Genomic DNA, 27971 nt, shown 5'->3' on the forward strand with positions numbered 1-27971 from the left:
AGCATTGATATATTGTTCCATTGGGTAGAGATGCACCCGGGGTCAGATCGATGGAGTGCTTGACCTGACAGGGTAGAGGTACCTCTATGTGTGAGGTGAAGATGTCCCTATACTCCTCCACAACATTTTCCATCTACTGTTGTCGTGCGGAGGAGACTTGTCTTGAGGTCTAGCCATAATATTCTTCTTTTCCTGATGGAAAATCATAAGGAAAACAAATTTCCCGGTTTGGGAAATGATCTTACCACATTTCTTCGTAGTGAACAAAGAAATGGTGGTAGGCGATGTTAGCTCTGGTATCCTGTACAACTTATTTCCCAAAGTAATAATAACAATGTGAGGCCTAGACTTATACACAAATGTCGCTTCCACAAGTATGGTTGGATTAATAACATATCACAAACTTCAAGAGGAGCAACATCACACAGTACCTCATATGTGAAGGGCTTGATGTTGTAGGGAAGGTGGAACTATTGGCTGAAGTAGAGATCTCACCCTTGGTGAATCCACCCAATGGTGTATGGATGCAGGTGTGGTGTGGTTAGTAGGCCCAATCACTTCAAAACCTCTACTGAAATGAGATTCTTTTGGCTCTCGTTGTCGACAATGAACTACAGCGGAGAACCCTTCACCCACATCTGCGAGTGGAAGAGTCCCTCCCCTTCCTTTGGATCTTCGGGCTCATCCTTCTGGATCTTGGTGGTGGAAATAGTAGCACTAGAATCTGCATCAGTAATTTTCTTCCCCTTGTCATTCCCTTTATCAGTTTTTGACTTATAGTCGAAACATGCATCTAATTCATAAGCCTTGAGCTCGACCACTAGTGATTGCTTGGCTCGGCACTCACTTTTGTTGTGAGTGGGGCTCTTATGGAACTCACACCATTTCCATGTGTCTTTCTTTGTCTTCGTGGTGTTGTTCTTTTCTTGCAGCTTTGCCAAGTTGTCCTAGGTCACCCTGCCTTGTCTTTGTCCTTCATTCTGCAGTTTGGGGGCGTCTTTCCCTTGCTTCTGATTCACAAATCCAAAGTCTCACTTCTTCTGTTTAAATGTATGTTCGATCTTGAAATCGTATCTGTTAATGGGAAAAGTGTCTACTCAGAACGCCCCTATCCCACTAAGGCATGACAGTGACCTTAGAAACAAACAAGGAAAACTACTTTCATATTCTTCTTTATGAACTATAAACGAAGAGGAATAGGATGAACCAACCTGTGTCTTGCGCTAGTCCTTTGATCCAATCTCTCTCCTCTTTGACAGATTCCAGCTACCTGCTCCCTTACTTGCCCAGCTTCACCAAGTTCCTGTAAGATCATAGAAGAAGAAAAATACACAAAGACATGGATTTATATTCATAAATAGCTTAGGATCAGATTTAAGCTAAACATACAAATGTAACAAACATCAATGAAACACAAGCATGTAGGAGAAACTCAAATAGTTTTATTGATATAACAAGAAGGTCCAGGAGGAGTTACAACCGATGATTCCTGATCCAGCATCAACCTCCCAGCAAAGGAATCCCCTCTTCACCTCCAACAAAGCATAAATCACCCAATACTCTGATATCTATCTCAAAACCAACAGCAATTCTCTGCAATGTACAAAATTCCAGCCTATGGATCTCTGGGATGAGGGATCCATATATAGATGTATGCAGAGAGGATGAGTCAGCTTATGATCTGACTAGTGGCTTCTCTCTGTCATTTCTTGCTTCCACTTGGATACTGAGAGCCTCTTACTCATCCTTGGTCGAACTCAGTGAGGCAAGTGTCATTGGGGAAGATTCTGGAAGCTTCCATTGTCTGTCCACCTCGCGGAATGACACTGCCATTTGTCATTTCCCGCTCAACGCACCCTGGTAGTGAATTTAGGTGCATTGCAACGCACCTAGCTAGTGTACTTGGGTGCTATGCAACGCAGCTAGCTAGTGGAGCAGCTGAAATGATCCTGATTTGACTGATTCTGAGCAGTTTCTGGTGGAGAACTACTGGGAGAAGCTGTAATTTGTTGACCTTGTTCCTTTAGGGGCAGGAACAACACTTTTAGGGACTTAGGATCCCTTGGTTTATGGACATTTCATGCTTAGAGCTGTAAGGCACAAAAATGTCTATAACAGTATCAATAGGCGGCACCAAATGAGAAGATGTCCAAGAGCTCCATCTCATCTTGGATGTACTTGTGTAGACATTCGTGGTACTTGAGTACCAAATGCTGCTCAGAATCCTTGATACCCAACTTCATTGAAAAGGGTATGGAAAACATTTGTGAACTCTGACACATCTTGGTCCCTTAACTTCCACAGCGTGGTCCACTTTATGTATTTATCTTCATAGCTCCTAATAGGGTAATATTGTTCCTTAATGGTGTCTCGAAAATAATTCCAAGTGGGAGTGGATGAAAATAGTGAGGATTCCCTCTCGTCCTTTTGTTCACAGTACGTTTCCCACCAGTCCTTAACGTGTGGGGTGGCTTTGAGGACTGAAAAAGTAATCTTTTATTGATTGGAAAAGTTGTGAACTGAAAAATATCCTTCCAACATATTTAACCATCTATATACGGCGTTTGCATCTATCTAGCCTTCAAATATGGGAATGTCAAAGTTAACTTGTACCTTAAAAGGAGTGGCGTCTCCAGGGTGGTTGTTGGATGAAGATGTGTCACGTGTGGGTAGCCATCGAAGGATCTGGGCAAAACTATCCATCATCGTGTTCCTCTTTCACTCGAGGGCTTCCTCGAGAAATATTTTGAAAGGATCTCTTACCCCCTCGTCTTTCTTTTCTTCTGCCATGGGATGTCGTTGGGGTTTGTAAGGCTGGTATTGTAAAGGTTCAACTAGTTCGAGCCCTAACTCCTTATACCCTGACCTCGTTGGGGACATGCAAAGAAAAAAGAGAAAGAGTAGACTCTCTAATACCACTGATCCAAACTTATGCAGGAACGAAAAAAATACAAACATACACATAAACACAGACATGCAGTAGAAATAAAATTTTATTTCATTAATATCAAAGAACTGAAATAATCATACATATAGAAATGGAAATAAACTAGTTCGGGCGACGGTAGCTTATCTCTTAGAAGAGATGTGGTGGCTACATGCCTATGAATTGTGTTACAATGAGGCTTAAGGGCCTTTTTATTATTGAACAACAAGGGAAAACCCTAAACAACCAAAACCCTAACCCCAAGAGATGGAACGCCAAGATTTTGTGGGTCTCATTGGGATTAGTTGGGCAGTCAAACTCCTGGGGTCGTAATTTGGTCATATTATCTTTGTTTGGCACATACGATACCTCGTTGGAAATATCTCTCTAAGTACTACAGGATTTGCAACAAGACCTCAAAAAAACGTTGTTTAGGGAGTCAAAACTGCTATGGAAGTTCAAGACCCAAAAAAATGCTAAAAATAGTAAATTTCATTATAAATAAGGAAACTGATGAAACTTATTGGAGGTCTAAGTGGAATAGGCGGGTCGCTACCAATATCCACCTGGATCAAACGAAAAGCGTCGACAGGGTTTCGATCTAATTCAATAACTTATTGCCCTACTTTACATGTCAAACGCCCTATATAGTACACAAACTCATTAAATCTAAAATGCCTAAAATGAAAAACCCTAATTGTGAAGTGGTATAGGAATTTAAACCCTAACGTGAAATTTTGCAGGAAGAAGCAAGATTTTATGGTAAATATTGAATTATTTTTTTCAATTAAATTTAAATAAGAATAGAGATCGTAATTTTTTTTACTAGTAAAATCTATAGTAAATTTTTTATTATACACGGTTTTTTATTTCCTTTTTTGAATTGTGAATAAATCTAACAGGAATTGTAAAAAAATTTAACAGTAAAATTTAAAATTTTTGTTATCCAGGGTTTTGAGCTAATCACCATACCTTTCAAATTCTAATATCTTTGTGGTTCCAAAATATTTTTTTGCTCCACAGTGCTCCTAGTATGTCTCTCTTGCAAATTTTCTCTCTTTTAATAAAACCCTAACAGAAATTGTGAAATTTTTTATTAGTAAAATAAAAATAAAATTTAAAATTTTTACTATGCATGGTTTTGAGTGAATCGCCATACCTTTCAGCTTCTAACCTTTTGAATAGTTTTATTGTTCCAAAGTATTATATTGTTGCACAGTGCTCTTGATATGTCTCTCGCTCAAATTGCTCCCTTGAAATTTTGGGTTAAATAATGAAACATTGAATAAATTTTTACTATTTAAAAGACTTTATGAAATTAGATTTCGAAAAATCAATTCCCGCTGATTTTTTAATTTTAAAAAATGAAAAAAATCACATTTTTTTTTTAATTTCTCTACATATCAATGCGTTCGATAGTAAAGTGCACCAGTGCATCTATAGTAAAAGTACATCGATATTGTTGGGGCGGAAAAAAATTTCAATATACAGTGTTTTTTTTTTTTGAAATCCCGAAACAGTGTGATTAATTTTTTTAACACAATGGTGTGGTTTCTATTTAAAAGCATCAATGCTCTAATTGTTATAAGAGCACCGATTTGGTTGAATTCATTTTTATTTTCTAAAATTTGGAAACAAATGCATAGTGTTGCTATTTTTTTTAAACACGTCTGAGCGTTTTTGTACGAGAGCGTCGATATGGTAACATATTTTTTATTCGGAATGATGGACACTGGTGTGGGTATTATTTGAATGCTCAACGTTGGTATTTTGTAAACGCATAGGTGCGCTTTGTTCTGATAAGCACACCGATAGGGTTTAAAAGCTATGTATTACCATAGTTCATAGTATACATTATAAGAGAACTAAGTTGGTTGAATTCGTTTTTATTTTTTTAAATCCGAAAGCAGGGGCGTACCGGTGCTTTTTTTTTTAAACGCATGGGTGCATTTTTATACAAGAGCACTGATATGATAACATATTTTTTTAGAATGTCAGAAACCGGTGCGGGTATTATTTAAATGCCCAAGTGCTGGTATTATTTAAACACATTGATGCACTTTGTTCTTATAGGCGCACCAGTCTAAATTAAAAACTATCTGAAATTTTATTTTCACATAAAATGACATATTAATCACAAATTATCCTTTAGGATGAATCGACATGAATTACAGTAATTCATAGCATACATTTTCTGCTTAAAGTCGCATTATTCTTGAAAAATGGTTTCAAAACTATATTGCAATTCAAATTTATGTTATATGGTTCTTGAGATTAATTTTAGATATGCACACAAAATTTTATTTTTTATCCTTCTCAAATGCAGGGACAAAATCTCAAAATTATCAAATGGGCAATTCTTCAAATTCTAGCTCATTCCATATTGTTGATCAAATTCCTTCACGAAGTTCTCCCTTTCCATCTCTAGTAAGTTCAAATTTTATTTATATTTCGGTTATCTAATTGAATTTATTTTTCTTTAATCCATGTCAATTTGAATAAAATGTATCCAAATTTGCAGGATCCTGATTCAGAATCAATTTCAGATGCAAAAAATATTCCTCCATTCCAAAAATTTCAAGAGCTCTTATCAGGAGCAACATATCACAAGCAGTTGGTAGATGAAAATGGACAACCTCTTCACCCGACCAATTGGAACATGGCCTCTTCCAGCCACAATCCTAGATCAACGATGGTAATAATTGTTCGGTATAATGTTATTTCAACAAACCAATTGCATTGATGTGCTTACTAATATATTTGATATTTTACTAATGACATTCAATATTTTTTGAAATTAGGATTATAGTGATGATGAGCGACCCACCTACCATATTTTGGTGCACCCCACTACAATGTCAACTCGAGAGAAGGTTGCATTAAGAGCAAGTATCACAGAGGAAGCATACAAAGAATGGTTAAATTGACCACCTATTCAATTCCCATTATGTCCATATTCACCAATTAGGAATGACTACAACAATAGTAGTTCTTCATCACAAGTTGACAATGGAGGCAATCAAATAGAGGTTGGTATGGATGATTACTTACAGGATACGAATACCATGGAGGCAATTTTGTTAGATGCATTCCATAATGATGAGATATGGGATGATGCTCATATCACGGATACCTTATTTGAAAGCCATAAATCTGCTTCCACAGCCTCTCTCTTTGGACCTAGAAGCAAGTCAAATTCTACTCAACTGGAGACAATAATGTTGATGTACAATGTGAAAGCAAAGTTTGACATGTCGAATGCATGTTTCTCAGAAATATTGAGGTAATTGTCTTGCATGATCGATCAAGTTCCTTATATTTTGTCACACAATCAAAATTAAAAATGGTCGATTTTATGAATTTTAAATATCAACATTATACAAGTATATTTCCCACTGATTACAGAATATTCAAAGATAAGGTTATTTTGAGTGATAATGTCTTGTCGGCTAGCTGCGAAGAGGCAAAGAAGTTGTTGAAAATGTTGGATGTTGAGTACATATCATAATGATTATATTCTATATAGAGGAGAATATGTAGAAAAATAGATATATTCAAAATATGGGCATCATAGGTACCATAATTCAAAAAAAATGGGTAAATCACATGGTCCTCCTCATAAGATATTGAGGCACATGCCTATAATCCCAAGGATTCAAATACTTTCATTACAAAGAATTATCTATGTTGTAGGGATGACATGCCTCACACAGAAGTGAGTCAAGAGTTATGTGAATCCCAACAGATTCAATAGCCATGAAACATATAGAGGACACATGGCCTAAAAAATTCAAGGATGGAGTATGAAGTCTACGACTCAACATAGCCATTGATGGCGTCAACCCATATTCCATCCAAAACACCAATTATTATGTTTGGCTTGTAGTAGTGATCAATAACAATATCCCTCGATGGTTGTCCATGAAGAATGAACATCTTATGTTTGCCCTCATAGTCCCTGGTAGAAGACAAGTGAATAATATGGATATCTACTTACAACCATTAGTAGATTAATTGAAGGAATTATGGGAAGGGATACATGTGAATCATGTATCAATTCCCATCGCAATAGAGAGGAGTTTTACATTGTATGGCATATGTTCTTACACCAAACATGATTATCCAGGTTTAGGAGTTTACTATGGTAAATTACATTTTTATTGATTTGTTTATATACGTAACAATATTGTTTCATATATTAATTTAATTTGTTGCAATTTTTTGTATCTTCTTGGTCGCTAACATGTTGGCATGTATACAATAATTTCACAGATCTTGTAAGAAAATGGTATCATCGATGTAAATGTTGTGAACCTTATTTGAAGGCTAGGTGGTTCGACCACCTATGAAATCCAGTGTATGATTGCTCCAAGGTATTCCTCCTAGAAGATCACCCTTAAAGAAGAGAAACCTTTGATTTCAATGTGTTATGAAACCAGCTCAAGAAAAGATAGAAAAGATAGATCAACGCCTTAGAATTCAGCCTCTTCGAGGGGGCAACCTCCTTTACATTACATAAATGAACAATTCTTCGATGATACAAATGAAAAGACCTCCTTTCTATATATAGGAGTCTAAGGGGTTATAACATAATCAGAGCCGACATAACAATAATAATGTAAGGGCACAATAATAACAATAGTGGGCTTCTATGGGGCACAATGTAACAATATGGGCACTACATGGGTACATCAATATAATAAGTGGCTTATACTAATAACAATAAGGGGTTACACTATTAGTATAGGGGCCTAACATGCCCCTCTCCTTCAAAAAGCGTTGTCCTCAACGCTTGAGTAGTTCTTGATGCTTCTGTATAAAATTCTTGTCCTCCTATGTGGAATATTCAGCGGGTAAGTTCTTCCACTTGATGAGATACTCTGAAATTGATCGATTCCGTAGCTTTCGGGTTCTTGTTTCTGTGACTACTCCAGGTTCCAATATGATTTTTCCTCTCTCTTCAATTTCTAGAAATATTGTTTGAATTGGGATCTTTTGCAACTTTTGAATAAGTGGCCATACTTCTTCGTCCTTCTTCCATTCATCCCTTGCTTCTTTTATCCAATCTAGTTGGATAATATAAATAGCACAAAACAATGCTTCCACATCCTCATCCTTGAAGAGTCTTCCCATTCGGTAAGGTCTCCATTTTTTAAGTGCATGTAGTATTGCCAACATTTCCTTCTCATAAATAGCTTGCTTGAGATCTAGTAGTAAAAATACCCAATCACCTACATCAAAACATTTTTCACTACGATGTTGATCTACCTGTTGTTTCGTTCGATTTTGCATCGAAGTGGCATTATCCTTTAAAAGTTGGAGAACTTGTTGTTGATGCTCGATGTGATCTTTCACTGCTTGAACCTTTTTCTTCTTGATATGTCCTTCTATCTCTAGAGTTTGAGGAGTGGTAATTTCTTCCAATCCTTTACAAGATATGGCCGGATTCATTTCTTTATGCTCGATGTGATCTTTCACTTCTTGAACATTTTTCTTCTTTATATGTCCTTCTACCTTGATAGTTTGAGGAGTGGTAATTTCGAACAATGAATTACAAGATATGGTTGGATTCATTTCTTCTTTCTCGATGTGATCTTTCACTTCTTGCACCTTTTTCTTCTTGATATGTCCTTCTATATTGAAAGTTTGAGGAGTGGTAATTCTTGCCAATGCTTTACAAGATATGGTCTGATTCACTTCTTCTTTCTCTGGGGTGGGGTCCTGGCGTATATCTTCTTCTTTTGTTGTTTCTTGATCCTTTTCTTCCTCCTCTTCATATTCCATGTAAAATAATTTCTTCTTAGCACACTTATGACCTTTAGTGCATTTGCTATCACAATTGTAACAAAGCCCTTTTTCTCTTTTTTCTTCCAATTGTTGTGGTGTAACCCTTGTAGGTTGCGGAAGGCTAGGAGAAACAACACTTCCATCTTTATAGTTGTGAGGGGTACGCTTCCTGGTTTCCATAATTTTGCTTTCCACTATGTCACAAAGCCCTTTTACTCTTTCCAATTGTTGTGGTGTTGCTCTAAAGAAGGTGTTGCTCTTTGTATCCTCATAATGTGCTATCATTTCCTCCGTGAAAATTGACCACGTAACAAGTTGTTTACGAGAACAAAGCCCTTTGTACCATAAAAATTGATCTGGTTATAAATATGAAGATGCAATACATACCTTTTGTAACAGTTGTACACCATGTAGATCAAAATATTGCTCCATCTGAAGTATCCAATTTACCGGATCCTTGCCATCAAACTTCCTCATCTTGATTTTTCTTGATTTTAGGAGCTCGACCTTGAAACGACTGTAACTCTGTAATTTTGGATCTTTAAGTTCTGAAATTATGACCTGTAGTAGCCCTCTATGTCATCTTTCCAGTGCCACTAGTCTGATCCAAATTGGATTCTCCAAGAAAGAGTTATGCAAAATCTCCCAAGATGACCTGATTATAGACCTTTTCAGAAGAGATAACTTGTATGAAGTGCCACGTGTCAATTTTTCGACCTATGGATCTGAAAAATGCATACAAGAAACTACAGTCCGTCCTCTTTCTGTACCTTCTTACGAAATTTCAATCCGATCTTCAGAGAGAGAGTTATGACGATTTTTCCCAGGTCACCTGTTTTGAATGTAATTCAGGAGTCTGCAAAAATCCCAACTTCCTCAGATCATATCTCCGCAAATATGGTGCGAACAGCTCTGAAATTCAAACCCAAGGTTCATCACGATTTCTTCTCAAATGGGTTTTTTTTGCAACTTCTGAAACGTCACAGAAAAAAAGTTATAGCGAAAATGCCACGATGACCTGTTTGGAGCAACGAAACCCTAGAATCCAAAGCTCTGATACCAAATGTTATGAAACCAGCTCAAGAAAAGATAGAAAAGATAGATCAACGCCTTAGAATTCAGCCTCTTCGAGGGGGCAACCTCCTTTACATTACATAAATGAACAATTCTTCGATGATACAAATGAAAAGACCTCCTTTCTATATATAGGAGTCTAAGGGGTTATAACATAATCAGAGCCGACATAACAATAATAATGTAAGGGCACAATAATAACAATAGTGGGCTTCTATGGGGCACAATGTAACAATATGGGCACTACATGGGTACATCAATATAATAAGTGGGTTATACTAATAACAATAAGGGGTTACACTAGTAGTATAGGGGCCTAACATGGTAAACCAGAGAGAACTGGAAGGCCTGCAATAATGACACCAGTTGAATGGCTTAGAGCATATGAGAGAGAGAAGGAGAAGGAATTTACAGAAATGTTTGGTTCAAATTGGGAGCACATGTTTGATGATCCAAAATTCTCCTATGTTGAGAAATTTCCCTTTGGGATGAAAAGAAAATCTATATTTTATGAGCTCCCATATTGGGAGCATATTAAGATTTCCCTCTTACTAGCTCCCATGCATATATTTAAAAATGTTTTGTATTATTTATGGAGGCACATGTCATCAAAAGAAAGTGACACATTGGTTTTTAGGATCGATCTTATTTCTTCATAAACTAAAAAGAAACATTGACCAAGACAAGAAACTAGAGGAGAGGCTAGTCTCTCTTGGTCTTTCAGAGAAGGTGATGTCCCATGGATTTTAAAAAAAGATGATCTTTCTTTGGAAATGGAAGTTATAATGCATCTGAGGGTGCCTTTTTTATGTGGGTCTTCACTACGATGTTGCTTCACTATGGAAGACTATTTTTCAAGGTTGAAATCACTTGACCATCTGAACCTTCTAACAATACATTTGTCAAAAACATGATTTTATTATTTTTTATTTTATTTTTATGTAATGGGATATTTTATAATTAATTTTTATATATTGTGATATTTACTATGCAGTGTGATTATCCTTTGCATGTGTGTGGGTGTGTGAACCATGACTTCCCCCAATACCTACGACGTGCCATAGCTAAATTACATGCATTTGTACATTGGATCACATCAAAGGAGATTCATATGGCTATCATTCCATGGTGGTGTCAAGAGATAGTTGAGATTGCTTGTATGTTTGAGAAGGAACTGCTGACGAGTTCCATGGACTTTCAGGTTCATCTTCTAATTCACCAAGTAGATGAGGTTGAATTAGTTGGGGTAGTTTCTTTTCATTGGATTTTCTTCTTAGAGAGGTACATGAAGAAATTGAAAGCTTTTTTTCGACAATGGGAAAAACTCGAGGGGTCTATGGTAGGGGGGTATATATTGTATGAGCCTTTATATTATGCCAGTGAGTACATCAAGTAGATTGACAACACACTAGGTGTGGAAATTTGGGATGACGAAAGGGATGAAGAAAAAAGAGAAGGGGAGCTTCTCGAAACGAATAGAAAGAGGCACATGATAAAGAGTAAGTGTAGGCTTATAATTTGTCAAATTATTACACAGTTACTATTCACATTTAACTTAATATTAATGCATATTTTGATATCATACGTAATATATATATATATATGTGTGTGTGTGTGTGTGTGTGTGTGTGTGTGTGTGTGTGTGTGTGTGTGTGTGTGTTGGTTTGATTTCATTAGAAAATTCAGAAATTGAAGCCATCATCAAATTCATTATTTACAATATGGAAGTGACACAACTGTGGGTTGTATTGTACGAACAGAAGAGGAAGAAATGGGACAGTGACAGGAAATAATTCTAATGGTTTAATGGTATAAGTGTGCCTTATTCTGATCATTTAAAATAAAATATGTCGATGACATTCCTTAAGAGTTGGGTTTTTGATCAAGTTAGAGAGAAATACAATGCATTTGTCCATTACCGCATGTTGAAGAGGATGTGATAAACATAGGGATTGGTTGCAACAACTCGATAATTATAATATATCTAAGTAGAGCTTGGGGGTTGGTGCCTCCTAAAAGTTGGTGCTTGCATAAAACTAAGAAGCTGCAAGTTTGTGCTTGCAACAAATCCAATAAGTTGGTGCTTCTGATAAGTTGATCAGGTGTCTATCGAAGAAGGGAGTTGGTGCTTCTTTCGAGTGGGTGCTAGCAAAAATATAATGGATTTGGCGCTTCCTATGAGTGGTGGTTCACAAACAAATTGATGTAATATAGTATGAGATTCTATTTACATCATAAAAAAATATTAGTGGTTTTTCCCTTTAGGGTTTCCACGTTAAATCCTTTGTGTTCTCTATGCTTATTTCTCATGGTGTGTGTGTTCATGTGTTTATTTGTTCATTTACTGCACATGTTATGGTAGTGGCTTCTAAAATAATGAATGCCAAACCTGAATGAAAAATACAAATTGGCATAAAAGTTAAAATTAGCCATAATACTGATTCAACCCCCCTCTCAATGTTAAACATTGTTTCCAACAATTGGCATCAGTGACAAGTTCCGTTAGGAAAGGCTTAACTGCTTGAAGGTAGATCAAAAGGAAACATGGCTAAACAATGTTGGCTTACACTAGAAGGAGTCCCATTGTTGAATAGATCAGATTATGTGGATTGCAAGCTTAGAAAGGAAGCCTACTTAATGGCTTTGGATGTTGATATATGGCGCTCCATGTTGAATGGAGAAAAGAGTAAGCATAATGAAGAAGCCAAAAGAATTTTCTTAAAGGACTATCAAATCGAGATTTAGATAAAGTAAGGCATTGCGAGTCTGCAAGAGAAATATGGGGAAAACTCCATTGTATATATGGAGAAGAAGGTCATGAATCTCAAGAGAAACTTCAAGATCCTTGTTGCTCAAGTAGTGAACTAGATCTTGTTGATGTTGGTGTTGGAGATGAGAAGAAGAAAAGGAGGAAGAGGAAGAAATCAACTCAAAGGAGAGATGCTCAAAAGATTAAATTATTTTCTCCAAGTGTGTAAGTTGTTGCTCACCAATCTCAAGATGATGATGAAGAATCAAAAGAAAATCTAGGTTGCACAAAAGGTAATCTATTGTCCAATGATAAATATAAATAAATAAGTCATTATCTTCTATATGTTCACATGCATTGTCTAAAGAAACTGATAATAATGCATCTAGTAGTAGTGAATAGATAAATATACTTCTAACAATAGCATATGAAGGTATCTCTCAATAATAGGGAATAACATATCATGTGGAGATTGAATAGTAATCCCATACCTGTTCATCTACAGGTGAAAATTAATGCACCCCCCTGTAGTGATGAAGGAGTACTCCTCAGACCCACGGAGGATTCTGGAGACTTAGAAAGGGGTCTATATCCTTGAGATGATTTTGCTATCACATCAGATAATGAAGAGATTGATCTAGATCAGAAGATTTATTTCAAGAAAAAGTTAATATGTGCTCTTAAGGAGATCAAGGAGCTTTCAGAAGCAAATCTCAAGAAAAATGACTAGTTGTAAAAATATTGGCTTGAAAAGGAAAGGTTGAAGAAAAAAATTGTTGATCTTAATGCTCAACAAGAGAAAGCCAATAGATTGAATGGAAGGCTGACAAATCAGATCAATGAAAGATAAGCCCACTAGGAGAGAGTGGAAGATGAAGTAGTCTCATTGAGACATGAATAAATAGGCTAATCGCTAATTATCTCAATATCAGAAGATTAAAAATGGATCCAAGATATTGGATTACATTCTCAGCAAGAAGAGACCTCCCTTCAACAAGGCAAACTTGGGTTCAATGGAAAATCAATCTCCAAAAAGAAAAAAATGAAAGAATCATCCAATCAAGCTGGTGCAATCTACAATACCCCAATTTCTTATCCTCATTTATGCAATGTAAATAATTTTATAAATTAAAAGGTTGAGAGAGAGACACAAATTCCATTGCTTGAGGTAGGATATTGCTTGAGGGAATTTTTGTTATAAATATCAGTCCTAGTTGGTTAAGTAGGCTAATTATGCCATAAATTAATTGGAAGAAAAGGGACAGGGGCAAGTGTCCTTTAACCCCCATAGTAAGCAAGAATACAAAAAAAATCATTAAGTAAGCATGGGTTGTGTGGTCCTTGCGAGGGGGGATGTTGTGACATCAAGGAAAAGAAGGCAGCTGGTAGAGAGAGAAAAAGAGGGAATATGTGCTCTGGAGGAGGAAGGAGGAACACACACAAACACAGCGCACGAAGAGGGATAAAACCTCATGGTATGTAGAATTTGCAGAGGATGCAGAGGAAGTGGCAATTTTAGAATTGTTGAAGACGAGGCAGAAGGGTGGCAGCTAAAATTGCATTGTTGGACATTGAAGACAGCTGGTAGAGAGAGAAAAAGAGGGAATATGTGCTCTGGAGGAGGAAGGAGGAACACACACAAACACGGCACACGAAGAGGGATAAAACCTCATGGTATGTAGAATTTGCAGAGGATCCAGAGGAAGTGGCAGTTTTAGAATTGTTGAAGAGGAGGCAGAAGGGTGGCAGCTAAAATTGCATTGTTGGACATTGAAGAGAGTATTAAGCTAGCTGAAGAGCTCTATTGTAACGGATTGGGCTTAAACAACACAAAAATAAAATCATGGCTTTCCTTGCGGATGAAGGCAAGGTGGCCTGGTGGTGTTCTGGTTTGGATATGCATTCATTCATGGCTTCCCTTCGAAATCACTAGACCTAAATATTTGGAATCCATCCTGGGGGTAACAACTACAAGTAATAGTGGTTGTAGCTTGTCTACAGTTGGGTAGAGAGTTAGAGTCCCACTCTCAGTTGGAGCATTCCTGCATTGCTTAAGATAAGTGCTCTTATGTTTGTTATTCATAATAAACACATGTTTTCTTTCCTTGTTTAGATGATTTTATTACTACATGAGGCATGTCTATATTATTATTATTTGCAGGAATGACAAATGTGGTGTGTTAATGCTTGAACATGTTGGAATAGCAGGTAAACAATGTTGACTGATACAACAATGTTTAGCATGAGTATTTTTCTTTATTATACTATGGTGACTACAAGGTTTCAGGCTTTCATGATTGTTTCTTATGTTGCAATGTGGTGAAATTGAGGATTCCTCCTCTTTTCTCCTCGTTGGCTTGTTAACTTGCTCATTTTTATATGCATGTTGCTCTTGGTTTTTTCCATAGTGTTGACCCTCAATTTGGGTTAGTGTCTTCACTCTTTCCAAATCATATATTCAAAGGAGTCAGAACCCCTAACTCAGTTTCCATAAAACCCTAACAGACAACTTCTTTTGTGTACCTGTTACATGGTAATGAATGTGATCTGAGTTGACTTGACTTCCGGATTTAACCAAGATCTTTTGCTTCCATGATGTAGTTAGAATTGAATATTATAAGAGCATAAATGAACATATATGCATGCTTAAGCAAATGGAAACATAATGACGATCAGCAAATCATAAACAAGAGACATTGATAACGGAGTTCGTCCAGTGTGGACTACATCTCTGGGCTCGGTGTCAAGATGGTGTTGGCCGCTTCATTAAGTACTGGAAATGGTAAATATTTACATGGACTATGTTTTCTGTCATACAAGGACATGTTCCCTCTACATGAGTGGCAAAGTCTCTCCACAAGTCATTCCGCTACAAGAACTATCACTCACAATAGACCTCCTATTAGCATGACATAATCTTACACATGGTGACAATGACTATCCCACCATCATGGCATCAAAGGGATCTCAACCAAAACACCCATGTTGACAATGAGTATCCCACCATCATGGCAACAAAGGGACCTCAATCAAAACATACATAACAATCCATGATGAATAAATCTCACATGAAATAGACACAAAGATTATGCATCATACATCAAGAAGGAATCGAAAAAACATAGTACATATCATAGAAAATGATCAAAGAAGTACATGACAAAAGCACTTCATATACCTAAACTTTGATGATGGTTGAAGAATAGAATACTCAACTGCTGGATCTGAATGCACCATCGAAATCGTGGCGTCGAATGGCATAGAATCAATTGTCCATGCTTTGAAATATGACATCGTCGCTCCAATCTGGAAAATGGCCAAAAAATAGAAGGCTCAGCTGCAAAAACTGATTGCACCAGTGAAATTTTATTATTGAGAGGTGTCAAGTCGACTATCCATTTGTCGAATTCTGACGCTGGAAAAATCTGGGCATGTAGGAATCTTTTAGATTCCCCTGTGATTCTCCAAAGATTCCCTCCTCTAGGTTGACTGGAGATCTACAACTCAAATCAGAAAACTTATCTCGCCATTGAGATCCTTGCGAAATTATGAGAAGAATGAGTATAAAGTTGGCTGCATTCTAGATCTGGGAAATTTCAGCCTCCAAGGAATTTGGAAGATTCCCTCAAGATTCTCGAAGATTCTCCTCTGCTGGGAATCCGAAAATCCACTGCTTAAAAGGTTAATCCGGCCTCGCCATTGCATTTCCCTATGAAAATCTAAGAAAAATGACTGTAAACTTGATTACATTCTGACACTAAGAAAAATTACCTCCCAAGGAATCTTCGACATCAAGAGAATATTCCCCGTCTCAAAAAGCATGTCAAGGTTCCACCTCCTGGAACTACGTCATGGTTCCACCTGGCATGGTTTCTTTGCATGGGACTTCGTTCTCAGCCTCCCTATTTCTTTGGCTCTCTCTCTCTTCGTTTCGTTCTGCCCCGTGCAATTGGAAACAAAGGTTTATAAGCATAATTTGTGGCAAATATTACAATGTGAAGGTCGTTGGTTTGTTGGTTAGGGCAATCCGTTTGAGGCAGGGAGGTTGAGGGTTCTAACCCTGTCGACCCCCAACTTGGTATATGATTTTAACCACCATGTTAAATATGGCGCAATTATGTGGTCAAGGTTTGGTTCAACAGTTATGGAACCATTAAATTTTTCCACCATATGCCACACTTAACGTTGGTGACCATATTATGTTATATGGATCTTATAATAACCTTTTTATAAATATATAGTTTTTTTAATGTTTGGTATTTATTTTAATATATGGTTTGTAAACCATATTTTATATAGTTTTGTTTTTTTATAACTTTTGTTTTTATGTAGAATTTTTTATATTATTTTCTTGTATTTTTGTAGGGATAAGGAACCAATGACTAGGGGCCAAGTGTTAATGGTTGATGGGTTGCCATGTGGGTCCCACTCGCTGGGTGGGATGCCATGTGGCACACTGTGGGCCCCGTTTTATCCCTTGTCATGTCAAACTTTGAAGAGCACTATCTCCCTCATATGAACTCGGATATGAGTGTCTTTCAAACCGTTAGAATCAGGGCGACGAGCACTTCGATCTAATGTTGGTTTTGTTGCAATTTGACCACTTTTAATTTTGACCATTTCTAAGTCCTCTTGGAATTCTACATGTGTCTCGAGCTACTTGGATCAATCCTCCCCGCTGAGGAGATTTTGGTACTCCAAAAGCATGAAAATAATATGAAACTGTGTACATCATCTGCACCACAAGTGTCCTGATAGGTCACCATTCCTTCTCCATCACCTTTGTCCTTTGAAGCCATAGGCGATGAGCCGACACCTGCATCCTCTGCAAACCTATAGTACATTTCTGCAAATTACATGCTTAATTTACATGACAAATTAATGACCCAAGCATCACATACTTGACACGAGTTTATAACACATACTCTGTGGTCGAGTTTACATCAAAATGGAAACAATACCCCAGCTATGAAAACAAGACCAAAATATCATTTTTCTTAACAAGTGATGGAAAACACATCATCACTTTTACAATGTAAACTACAACAAATTATTTACAAAATGAGGCCATTATAAGCTACCCGATATAGAAAAACCATTTCTTACTCAACAAAGTGAACCACGATGAATGTGGTGGGTTTGCTTGGTGAACATTTTCACTAACTGGTTTCTACATGGGCACTTTGCATGTAGGGCGCTGCTCTGGATGGAGCCTCCAACACGTGGCTCTTTGATGACCACTTCTGTTGCAATGACTGCAATAAGTCTTCTTCCTCCATATATGTTTAACATTTTTCTTCATCTGCGATGGAGAATGCCTTTCATGCCTCATTCTCTTTTGTGTTGCCATTCTCTTCTAGCACTCAGCAAATATATGGTTATGTAAACCACAAAAAGTACATGTTTTTCAATGCCATTATTTATGTCCATCATTAACAACATGATTGTAATCGAAATGAACATTCGAATATTGAGACTTGTTATACCTTTCCTTGTTATCTCTGGTGTAATTATGGCGATGAGAGCTTGCCTCAGCTCTTTCCCTGAAATGGGCATTGTCATGGGATGATGGTGATGAGTTCCCATCATTCTCTTTCCTCGACACTTTCAACAATATCATGGAAGAATCTGACACCTTTGAGCTCTCTCCTTTGGTGTATCCCAGTCCTGCAAATCGAGGTCTCTGCACAACCTCCAATGGCTAAGTAATGCCTTGGCCATTAACGCCAAGTCCTCCTCCTTTGTACCCCATCTTGGTAAGGAGTCTCATGCCAGTTCCTGGAATCGGCACCTCTACATTTCCAACAGAAATAGTGTCATGTGAAGATGAAACTGAAGAAAAATCACAATTGTTTACCTCAACTGTCGATTTGGAAACATGTGATGAGGGCTTCTTTAAGCCTTCATTGCACTTCAACTCCTCCAAGGCCTCTGTCATGTCTTGTAGCTGAAGTTGCAGTCTCTGTTTCTCCTCTTTCTCTTCTCATAGAAGCATCTTCAATTCAGCGTTATCTGCTTGAAGACTCTGGTTGTTGTGCTTTAGTTCTTCCAAGGCCTCTTCCATGGCTCGCAACTGAAGCTGCAATCGCTGCTTTTCCTCTGTCTCTTCTTGTAGATCTTCATACATTATGTCCATATTTTTGGACACTCTGAGCATGGCCTCGTACATCTCTTTGTCATCCTCCATTGCTGCACATTCCATTGTTCATGCTCGCAATTCACATCCACGCGAAGACTGCTTTGATACCAAACTTGATCCGAGTTGACTCAACTTCCAGATTTAACTAAGATCTTTTGCTTCCATGATGTAGTTAGAATTGCATTTTATAAGAGCATAAATGAACATATATGCATGCTTAAGCAAATGGAAACATAATGACGATCAGAAAATCATAAACAAGAGACATTGATAATGGAGTTCGTCCAGTGTGGACTACGTCTCCAGGCCCAATGTCAAGATGGTGTTGGTCGCTTCATTCAGTATGGAAATGGTGAATATGTACATGGACTATGTTTTCTGTCATACAAGGACATGTGCCCTCTACATGAGTGGCAAAGTCTCTCCACGAGACATTCCACTACAGGAACTATCACTCACAATAGACCTCCTATCAGCATGACATAATCTTACACATGGTGACAATGAGTATCCCGCCATCATGGCATCAAAGGGATCTCAACCAAAACACCCATGGTGACAATGAGTATCCTGCCATCATGGAAACAAAGGGATCTCAATCAAAACATACATAACAATCCATGATGAATACATCTCACATGAAATAGACACAAAGATTCTGCATCATACATCAAGCAGGAATCGAAACAACATAGTACATCTCACAGCAAATGATCAAAGAAGTACATGACAACAACACTTCATATACCTCAACTCTGATGCTAGTTGAAGAATAGAATACTCAATTGTTGGATCTGAATGCACCATCGAAATCATGGCGTCGAATGGCATAGAATCGACTGTCCATGCTTTGAAATCTGACACCGTCGCTCCAATCTGGAAAATGGCCAAAAAATAGAAGGCTCAGCTGAAAAAACTGACTACACCACTAAATTTGTGTCGTCGAGAGGTGTAAAATCGACTATCCATTTGTCGAATTCTGACGCCGGCAAAATCTGGGCCTATAGGAATCTTTTAGATTCCCTCGTGATTCTCCAAAGATTCCCTCCTCTGGGTTGACTGGAGATCTGCAACTCAAATCAAAAAACTAATCTTTCCATTGAGATCCTTGCGAAATTCTGAGAAGAATGAGTATAAAATTGGTTGCATTCTGGATCTGGGAAATTTCAGCGTCCAAGGAATCTGGAAGATTCTCGAAGATTCTCCTTTGTTGGGAATCTGCAAATCCGCTGCTCAAAAGGCAAATCCGACCTCGCCATTGTGTTTCCTTGCGAAAATCTGAGAAAAATGATTGTAAACTTGATTACATTCTGACACTGAGAAAAACTACCTCCCAATGAATCTTCCGCATCAAAAGAATATTCCTTGTCTTGAAAAGCATGTCAAGGTTCCACCTCCTAGAACTGCGTCATGGTTCCACCTGGGCATGGTTCCACGGCACGGAACTCCTTTCTCGGCCTCCTTGTTCCGTTGGATCTCTCTCTCTTCGTTCTGTTATGCCCTGTGCAATTGGAAGCGAAGGTCTATAAGAATAATTCGTGGCAAATATTACAATGTGAAGTTTGTTGGCTTGTTGGTTAGGGCGGTCAGTTTGAGGCAGCGAGGTCGGGATTTCAACCCTGCCGAAGCCCAACTTGATATATGATTTTAACCACCATGTTTAATATGGCGTGGTTATGGGAAAACTGTTACATTTTTGTTTTGAGTTTAATATTGTATATGTGGTCAAGGTTTGGTTCAACGGCTATGGAACCATTAAATTTTTCCACCATATGCCATTTTAACTTAAATTTGGTGACCATATTATGGTATATGGATCTTGTAATAACCTTTTTGTTAATATATGGTTTTTTAATGTTTCGTATTTATTTTAATATATGGTTTGTAAACCATATTTTATATAGTTTTGTTTTTTTATAACTTTTGTTTTTATGTGGAATTTTTAATATTGTTTTTTTGTCTTTTTGCAGGGATAAGGAACCAATGACTAGGTTCCAAGTGTTAATGGCTGATGGGATGCCATGTGGGTCTCACTCGCTCACTGGGATGTCATGTGGTACACTGTGGGCTTCGTTTTTTCACTTGTCATGTCAAACTTTGAAGATCTATATCTCCCTCATATGAACTCAGATTTGAGCATCGTTCACACCATTAGAATCAGGGCGACGAGCACTTCGATCTCATGTTAGGTTTGTTTCAATTTGACCACTTTGAATTTTGACCATTTCTGAGTCCTCTTGGACTTCTGCATGTGTCTAGAGCCACCTGGATCAGAATGTATGTTACATGATTGGTTTGAATTGGTGTTGCTGAGGAAAATACCTAATAGTGTTTATGATGTGATATAAAAGAGTAACATAATGTGCAATGTTAAAGGCATTGGAATGGTCTGTAAGAATCTAGATTAAACCATAACAACACTTAATACAAAGATTTCTTTATTACATTATGATGGTTACATGGAGGACAACCTGTGCTAACAAAGTCTATATGTAGTGTGTTTAAGGTATTGGTCATTAGCCCTTCTTGTTGTTTCATTTCAATGTGATAATGTTGAGATATTCCTCCTTACTTAACTTAATGACATGTGATCTTACATAAGGTGGGGCTTCCTTAGTCTGTTGTGATAAATTCCCTAGCGTTGGGTTACATGGATCACTTGGCCATAATTTGGTCCAAAGGAATCTACCAGTAGGCTTGAGCATAGCACAACCTTGTAAGAGGATTTGACCTAACCTTATATCCTTGTATGCTCTGCAAATGCCTTTTTGGTCTATTTGTATAGCTATCAAACCTTTTTAGACTGGAATCCATCTCCTATGTAACACCTTGGTATAGAGATGTTGTGGTAGCTTCTTGCGCAAATGGCTAGTAGTATCCATGGTGTTTGTTGTGATAATATCTCATCTAGGAGGGATGATTTATGTGTCCTTGCTAATAGCCAAATGCCCCTGAAACCCTTTATAAGTGTCATAGATTTACTTGCAGGGTTGCTTTAAACCACATGGTACTCCTTGGTTTGTGGCATGATAGTTGGATTCCCTTTAGGATTTCACTACAATATCTTATTCGGGGGTAGCCAAAAGGTTACCAGTGTAGTCATGCCTAGAATTCTCTGTCCTTATGTTGAAGCCCCGAAAATCGGGTCGACAACAAGGGGGATACCCACCTGGTCCGGACCTTGGTTGGCAGCTCCTTATCCGTTTGGTATAGCGGGTCCGACTGGGGATAATGGGACCAGTTTCCCAATCTAAGGGTGTGTATGTGTGTAGAGTTGGATGATGCTGATCTAAAAGTTTTAATCTAAGCTACTTTAATCTAATTCTATGCTATTGTAATCTAATGAAAACAACACATCTAATCTATGCTAACCCGGGATGTATTTCTTCTATTATGCGATCTAAAGAGATTTCAAATAATAACTGGTAATAAAGATCATTCAGCTATCATAAGAATGGAAATCAATTAAGATGAACCACTTTGCATAAAAAGTTAGGCAAAACAGTTGTGAACAGCATATCGCATAATAAGTTATTCATATATCAAACATAAATAAATGACTCCACCGTACAAAAGTGCCAAATGGTAACTCAAATATTCATGCAATAACATATAAACAACTAAAAACTGTATATCACTTTAAGAATATAAGCAGAAACGGCCAAGAGATAAAAGTACCATTTATGACTGGTCCTACTCATAAGCTTCAAGCAACAATGATTTATCTCTACTTGTTCTAATATCTACCAAGAGTACAGAAGTGCAACATCAGTAGCAGATATCAAATGCAAACATTAATAAACCTTGATCCATTCATTCATCAAAACCTCCTCTGAGGTTGCAGAAGTGCATGTTCTGAGGACAAGTTTTTGACAAATTTCTGGACCCTTCTCTAAATGCATGAGAAAGGTTTAAATACTACTTCCGAATTCTAATAATAGTTTATTTACAAAATTTAGGATGCGGTTTTCAAATGACCGTCCTTTTTCTAATCTATTTTTTTAAGAAAAAACAACATTCTAAATTAAGTTACTTCTAAATTTGATCTTTAAAGCTGCATGCATTCATCATTGGTTTGAGGAGAGTCGGCTGGCTGACTTCTGCTTTGAGCTGGGCTGAGAAAACAGAATTTATGAGAGCTGGCACCACTTTCTCAGCCGCATTTATGATACATTTCACAGTCATCTGCTAACTATGCGGCTTCACCAAGTATGCCTAGTAACACTCCCAATTTAACATGTTTAGTGCTTGGACCTATTTTTTCTTTTCTTGCGCCTTTTGCTTCCATTCTGCTTCTAGTCGTAGTTTATTTGGTAAATACCCCGGGGTGGTCTCTGCGATTAAGTTTGCTCTGTGCAAATTTTCATTTACACAGTCGACAAGAATGCTTGCTGTCGTGGCCGTTGTTTCTGCTGCTTGTTCCGCTTCCCTGATTTGATCGTCCCACTTGTTGAAGAGCAATTCTTTATGATTCTCATTTATCCTAGGTGTGCCTGCTCTTTTTCCCTCGTCTTCATCCTGCCAAGCCAAGTACTCCGTCACTCGTTTCTCAATCTGATCATAGTCACTTCGCAAGTCTACCACTTGATTGGTGATTTTATCACTCAGTTCGCAATAATAATTCCACTGTGATAACTTCTATCCCAACTCTTCCTGTTGCTGCAGTAGTTGTTCATTCAAGGCAATAGACTCTGAAATAAACTCTGTAAGTTTGGGGTCGTCTCTGTGCATTGTAAGTCACCTACGGTTCAGGAAGATGATACATGAGCTTTAAGTCTTGTGCAGCGAATGACCCGATGAGCCCATGTCCTTGAATCTTGAACTTTCTGTTGTTCATTTATGCATTGTCAAGTATCCACTTGATCATATCCGTATATGGGAGAATTTTAGGCCTTGCTGTTATCCGATGAAGGAATGAGCACGCTAGTTCTTCTAAGGATGCTTCGGAAGAGCCCTATGAGTCTGCGACAGCGGTAACCTTCATTATTCTGGGGTTTTCTTCTTCAAGCAGTCTGTACATGCTTTCCCACGTCGATATCCCTGCGTCTCTGCTACAAGTTGTGTCTGTATATAAAGGTGCCATTTCCTTCACCTCAGAGCCCTGAGCCTTATTTTTATTTCCCATTTCTTCCTGCGTATGGCTTGGTATCGCCCTTCGTTCTTTGTTCCTGCAGCTCACAAGCGAAATGGAAATGACTGATCAAGAAAGGTGATGGGAGAGTCTTAAATGCAGCAGATATATCAAATATGCCACCTTACGTGAAGTAATGCTTTGCAAAAGCACGCGTCTACATTTAATAGATGACAACCAATTCCTTTATTATCATTAAAAGCACATGATCTTGAGTCAGATTATGGTAAGTGGCTTTTCTTAAATAGCGTGCCCGAAAGATTCGTGATGGAGTGATTTTGCGATTTGGTTCGCAATCGTCGCAGATCGCGACATCGCATCATTGCACTATCGCGCTCTCGCACCGACTCACAAATATAACATCGCAGAGTTGATTTGGCTTAATATCGCAACCATCGCTTTATCGCGATATCGAAACATCGCAGAAGTTTTATGCTTGCCATATTTTGTTAGCCCATTCCCTGCGATATGCGATCTTGCGATCGGGGTTATCGCAAATCGGAAAATCTTGAAGTCTTTCTCATTGGCATCACCTTATTGCGATGCGATATATTTCTTAGTACGAGAATCTTGCACATACCAGGATTATACCCAAATGGAGGTGTTTTTCTATCATTTTATGATGCGACTTTTTAAAGATTTTTCTTATCATAAACTTAGGTTTTAAAGTATTCAAAAGATCTTCCTAAGCTTACGATGGTAGCCTTATTTTGAAGAAAGGAAACTCTTGCTTTTCCTAAATTTTAACTAAGGGTCCCCATTCATTTAGTATTTTGGACAACACTTAAATGAAAAAGGCGGGGGGGTTGTTGCTGGCCACAACACCTTAATACCTAAAAGCTAGGAACTTATCCAGGGTTTGCTTTCCCATAAGGCTCATGCATGTACTCAGACTCAGAAGAGGAATTCCCTTTTTCTTCAAGAAGCTTCAATATCTTTATGGTCTTCTTGACAACTTGTGAATCTTGTGGACACAATAATATTAACCCTAGCATAAGATCAAGAGGAATAGCACTAGTGAGTTCTTTAGTAAACCATAAAGTCTGTCATTGAATTTTTGTGCAGAAATAAACATTTGCAGAACCATTGTAGTCAGGTTGGAAGTGGCTCATGAATGTTGTCGTGTACAAAGGGATAAAACCCTTGTGAAAACTACTAGATTCAAGATCGGACATATTGCTTATTCTCTGGTAAGACCTCTCTGATTGGGCCATGGAGAAATTCAGCAATGAGCAGTGTTGTTGCAATCTCAAGATTGGTTTTAGACTTATATCCTTAGTGAATAAATCTTATCCTTCAATCTGAGGAAAGCCACATCGTGGAAGCCTTGGTTTAGCCACCTAGATCTTTGCTTATCAGAATTGGAGAAATGGAGGGGTGACATGGCCCGGTGATTCCTTCTCGGAAGTTTAAAAGGGAACAGTCGGAAAGAGTCGTCGAGATGGCAAGGACCGAGATGACATGTCCCGAAGATCCCTTCCTAGGTGGTTAAAAGGGAGCTTTCAAGAGGAGTCATTGGGATGGTATAGATAGGGATGACGTGCCCAGGAGATCCCATCCTGGAGGTGCAAAGGAGAGAAATGGAGGAGAAGCACAGGGATGACTGGGCTACGAGCCAGCGCAGTGACAAACTAATTTCTTATTGGTTGGAATGGATTCCACATTATAGCTCATCCTGACGGAAAATTTCCCATGAATGTCACAGGTGAGCTCACTTTGAACTAGCGGTATGGCATAGGTATGGGCCATATGAGCCCAATAGTCCCACTATTGGTTGAAAGGTGTATCCACCTAACAGGACGGGCCGACATAATGGCCCTGGAGAAGTTCAAGGGCGGATGCAAATGGGGTAGCAGGATTATAAGGCAATGGGTTGTGGTGGCATTTGAGTCAGAGTGATGTGTCCCCGGTAGGTGAATGATTGCACGAGTAAAGGACCAGGGCCCCATCTCAATCAGATAATGAAGATAACCATTAATGTGACAATGGAGGTGGTTTGTGACACCCCCCTCTTATGACATCGACAGCAGGTAAGGGTGGCGTAATTATTAATAACCATCGGATGGGCGGAGTTATTGTGGACCGTTCGATGGAGGCCTTAAAACCCTAGGTTGGAAATATGATTGTGATGGGGTGCCTACCAATCAACGGTCAGGCACATCCTCCCCATCAAAACCCATCTGTTGATCATCAATCTCCCCGCTCTAATTGTGACCGTCGGATTTAGTTGGTGACAGTAGGGACTTCTAGGGCATAGCAGCGGGGTGTGTTTCATATGTGTGTGTGTGTGTGTGTGTGAATATCAAGTAATATAGAGTTATATATATATATATAAAGAACCCCGCTCTAATTGTGACCATCGGATTTAGTTGGTGACAGTAGGGACTTCTAGGGCATAGCAGCGGGGTGTGTTTCATATGTGTGTGTGTGTGTGTGTGTGTGAATATCAAGTAATATAGAGCTATAGATATATATATATATAAAGAAGAAAAAAAAAGATAAATATTTTATCCCATTCTTCTAACAGCATAAAAGGATTCAAATTAGCAATATCCATCCCACCGGGGTAAGTGGGGTGTGTTACAAAGTGGTATCAGAACATCCAGGTCCAACACTCGAACTAGATGGATTCTATCATGGGCAAGCAGCGACAGGGTTTCCTACAAAGGAGTTCATATTGATTTTTATAAGATTAACTAAATAAATGTTAAGGTGTTAAAAACTAGTCTATAATTGATGTTTTGCTTGCATAGTAAATAAGCTTAAATTCTGAATATAGGTAGGAGCTCAATTACGGGTGTAATAACTGAACATGAGCATGATGGTATCATACTCATAACATTTGATCTATGTTGCACACTAATTGTAATGATGCTTGGTGTGTTATTGTGATAAATGCCTTGCCAATGCATGCTCTTGCTATTTAACATCTTGAAGGTCGTACAATTGTTGGTTATGACCTTGGAAGTTGTCCTTGTTGGACACCTAATCCTCAATGGGTTAGTGTGGAAGCTGAATAGACAAAGTAGTCCAAGAGACCTTGGGATGTGGAACCCAAAGATCACATAATGTACTATAAATGTATATCTATTGTTAATAAAAATTGTACTCTCATGATTTATCCTTCAGACTATTCTTGTTGCCCATGTGTGTTTAACATGGTATCAGAGCGGGCGATTGCTGGTCCTGCTCCAATTTGAGCCACTTGTTTTGTGGTCTCTATATATATGTCAGTTCTTCCTTTCTTCTAATCAAAATTGAGCAGAATTACCACCTTATAAATCGTTTTAAAGCATTTTACTATGTGCAGACCTGCCAGTTATTTGCATGTCAGTCCTGCACCTTTGCCCATAATCCATAAATAGTAAAAATTGGCGTCCCGGGTCTGTAAATTCAAGTGTTTTCTATCATCCTGCATCACCAGGTCTGTCATATGCACAATTCAAATGCTAAGGCTCTATTGATACGCTAAAGGTCTCCCTGCCTCTCTTCACATGCTGAAATGCTCTTTGTTGTCATGTTTGAAACTTGACCCATCTGCCTTCTCCCGAGCCTATGCGTTACATTTAAAACAAAGCTAATCCTGTCAGCTATTTTCTAGTTGTGATTTCTCTTATTCACCCTCTAGAAATCGGTAGAAAAAGCGGCCGAATCTTTCTCCAGTCTGCTTAATGATATTCATCCGCTTCTCTTCTTGAAATTTTCCAAAATCCCGCACTCAAACATTGATTCGTTGTGTGTTACTCTGTATTGAATTTTGTGAAATTAGACGTTTCTCTGCTAGTCTCACCTGTAAGAGTTGGCGTTACTCTGCTTAACATTCTCTCAACCAATTCCGCATTTCTGTCTGTTCTGCAAACCTGCATTTTGGCTAGCACCATAATCATCATATTTATCAATGCACCTACCAGATGGTATCGAATCACCTGCAAACAGATCCACGTTGTGGCAGTTTTGTAAGAGGTCGCTTATACAGGTCCACGTTGTGGCGGTTATGTATTGAAGACATCGAATCCTTACCTAAATTCTTGCATTGAGGGGAATTCCACCAATGGCATTGTTTGGTATATTTTTATCTCGACCTCTTCTTAGAATCATTACAGAATTACTGAATTCTTGGTGGAACTCTTGTTCCATGCTATCATAGTTCGAATACATTGTTGAA

Source organism: Pinus tabuliformis, chromosome 7 (assembly GCF_031772625.1).
Source record: "Pinus tabuliformis cultivar Carrire ecotype Pingquan chromosome 7, CPIR1, whole genome shotgun sequence".
Classification (NCBI taxonomy): Eukaryota; Viridiplantae; Streptophyta; class Pinopsida; order Pinales; family Pinaceae; genus Pinus; species Pinus tabuliformis.